The 3,623-nt window shown below is 29.5% G+C and overlaps 1 long non-coding RNA gene across 1 annotated transcript; it reads left to right on the forward strand.

Moving 5' to 3' along the window:
• Nucleotides 1-1,480: 1,480 nt before the first annotated feature.
• LOC127708782 (uncharacterized) lies at nt 1,481-3,395 on the forward strand. The gene is made up of 2 exons (XR_007985381.1): nt 1,481-2,039; nt 2,990-3,395. It is a non-coding gene; the product is annotated as an uncharacterized LOC127708782 (long non-coding RNA).
• The last annotated feature ends 228 nt before the right edge of the window (nt 3,396-3,623 follow it).

Genomic DNA, 3,623 nt, shown 5'->3' on the forward strand with positions numbered 1-3,623 from the left:
TGCTGGAACTCATTCAGATTTGAATTTGAACAAAAAGTATACTGAGTTTGTTGAAATACTTGCACGTTTGACAAGCATGAAAGGAAAGGAGAAATTTACAAAAAGGACACTTTGTGGGTATTCATGTTTCTGGCTACTCTTTGTGTAATATTTCAATTAAATGAAAATGTAGCACAAAGAGTTGCTTGGAGGTAGCCCATGTTAACTTACAACAAACAAAAATAGAAATGGAATAAAACAAAGGATATAGTATATTATCATTCTTTGAAAGGTATGTTACTTTTTAAAATTACAGTGTATATGCATTTATAATAAAACAGTGTAGAAATTTTATTGTTATCTGTATATATTGTAGCGAGCCAGGGGTTGACTAACCAAACAGAAAACAAAATTTAAATCTCTGTATTCCAACCACTTGGAAAAGTATAAACTCTAGACTTACTGACAAGACTGAATATTCTACTAAATAAATGATAAGTTGTTCTCCTGCTTTAATAAAAATCCGGACAATCAGATTATGAATTCAGCTAATGTATATTCAGCTAATGTATATATCCTGGTGAAAAGAACACCAAACAAGTTATTGAAGTTTCCATTTTTTTTTATTATGTATGTAGTTTCATATACTAGTACATCAAATATGTATTTCACAGTTTGTACAGTAATTATAATATAATCCCGAAATTTTTTAGCACCTCTCTAACCCTCTCTAAACCAGTTCCGGAGTTCCAAATAAAAATGTAGGAACTCTATCTTTTGAAAATATGTCACAGTTTCAAAATTGGTACACAAAATACATTATTATCTTAAAATTCATGGAAAATAGGTGGTTGTGATCTCAATCCCATATAATACTCTATAAGGAAATGTACTGATATATATACGAACTTTTACACGTGTGAGTCTTGCTACAATATAATTTACTTATTTAAACTATCATTTCTATATATATATAAAGTTTTAATAATTTCTATAGAAGGTAATCAGAAACCTTTTCTGATTAAGATAATTTAAGTTTAGAAAACTGATTCCTTATCAGTTCAAAATATGTTTTAATTACTGTCAGGCTCTTCCTGATACAGTTAAAAATGTTGTTTAAAGAAATACTGGCAGGTCCTTCCTTACACAGTATTCCAAAAATATCAAGGCAACTGCCAGGTCCTTCCTGAAACAGTACCTATTTTAGATATCAGTTAGATCCTTTCTAACTGATATCGAATTTAAATATGGTTTCCACACCTTATGGAAACCATAATACTTATTTCCAAATATTTCCTATTTTCTATTAAAATTTAAGTGTGTTTAAAATACAAACATTAACAGATTAACTTCAAGAAAACTAGATCTATTACAACTGAAACATTTGCCTGCAAAATCTATAAAAATTAACTGAATACGGTTTGAAAGTTTTTGCTACAGTTTCCTAAATTTAACTTAATATGACTGTTAAGAACAAAAGATAAAATTCTTAAGAGCCCGGCTCCTAAAAGTCCGCTTAAATAAAGTTCTACTTTTAAAATTAAGAAAACATTGTTTTTACCCTTCTAATAATTTCTCTTACTAATAAAATTTTGTTTAAAGTAAAGAAAATTTCGTAATTTGCCTAAAAATTTACGTAAGCCAAAATTTCTGCCCTAGCTAGCCAAAGTTTTAAGCAAGACTAACGTTTCAGCGTTGTTTTACGCCACTCGTTGGATTTTGTGGGATGTTGGATTGTTGGAAGTTGGAACGTTGGAACGTAAGAAATTCCCGCGGAAGTTTTAAAGAAAATTTATAAAAATAATTCGTAAATTCAAATAAAAGATATATTTCAACTTATTTTTATATTAGAACTTCTACTATGTTATTTGATTCAATTCTGCATGGCAACAATAAATAAAGTTACGACTGCGCCACCGGAAATAGCGGCTAGTCTGGGAGAACAAAACGTGTGTGTTAGCGGCTGACAATAATCACAGAATTCGCCGCTAAAACAACTTGACAACTTATAAAAACTATATGAATACTTTATATTCAACTCATGGATCTACGAAATGCCGGTGAGCACGACTGTGAAAGCGTTAAATTAAAAATCGAACTAATAATCATCAACAATTAGGTTGACATCTTATAACCACTGCGCATGAGCAGGAATTTACACATTAATTCATAAAGATCAACACTCAGAACAGGTGCTCGTAATTTACATTTCATAGTCTACAATGGAAACAACGATTCAATCAAGTGGACTGATATCAGGAATAACATTTCTTCATACAACAATCACAGTTTATTTACAACACGCATAAAAATAACGTATTTCTTACAGTTACACTACAGTCTATATGGATTGACATCAGCACATGTTTAAAAATGCAAATTAAGTTTGGAACGAGGCAGCAGACGACACTTTAGCCTTATGGAACAAGAGGAAGATGGACAAAAGTTTCAACAATTTCAAATGAATTAACATTGAAGCTATATGATTACACAAGAGTTTGTGATATATAACAGATGTTCTGGGAAGTATGTCATCCCAATTTATTTAAGCTATGAAAAGTTTCAAAGATTTAAACTGTGAAAAGTGAAAACTTTATGTGCAATTAATATTTCAAAAATGAGAATATTACAGTGATGAAATTTCTAGTCAATAATAAAATTGAATAAAATATGTTCTATTTCTGTTATGTCACTGTTTGTGTTCTAAAATGTACAAAAAAAATATGACTGAAAATACTTTAAGCTGCTTGTCATAACAACACATTTCATATGGTGAACATTCAAATAAATAACATCATAAATCTAGGCACAATTCAAAATATACAATTCAAACACTGACTTGTCATATAACACACACACAATAATATCAACAACAAAATTCTTATACATGTATGAGTAGGGGCTTGTGTCTTACATTTTACCCCCCAATAAAACAGTTAGCGTCCTTGCAAATGTTTATAATTACCAAAAAAAATACATAGGTTTTAATTTATTGTTTCTATATTTTCAGGTTGAAAGTTACAGATTAACAGTTTAACTGCAGTCCATTTAGAAACCAGATCAGATGTGTTTTAAAGAGCATAGCAATACTACACTCTATAAATACAACCATGTTTCGTGAACGACTTAAAAATTACCCTTGGAATCCTAGAATGAATTCATGTACTTATGGACTTGACATTTAGATTACTTCAGAATACTAAACAACAAATATATGACTATCCTAAGAATGATTGAAATGTGACAGAGTTGAGGATGCTTAAAATTACTACATGTACATATGTACATATTATTCTACAAGAAAATTAAGAAAGTTTATCATGCCATGACAGATTATGAAGAAACCTGAGGCTGTTGAACAAAGATGGTATAAGTCATGAGTTGCCTTTATAAGGAGAATTGAACATTACAGTTTTTTTCAAAAAGATATCTCTAAAGTGGCAGACTAAAACTTTAAATATTTGAAAAAATTACACCACAAACAATCTAACCGACCACCGAAAAGAACATAATTTCTAGCTTGACAATTTTACTTAACAAATTTTTCTTTACAATACCAATTCAAATGTCAAATAAGTTAAGTTCTATAGATACATTTTTCATTAACTATTGATACTAAAACAAATTAGTTAAAAAATTTTAAT

Source organism: Mytilus californianus, unplaced genomic scaffold, assembly GCF_021869535.1.
Source record: "Mytilus californianus isolate M0D057914Y unplaced genomic scaffold, xbMytCali1.0.p SCAF_7, whole genome shotgun sequence".
NCBI classification, from domain to species: Eukaryota; Metazoa; Mollusca; class Bivalvia; order Mytilida; family Mytilidae; genus Mytilus; species Mytilus californianus.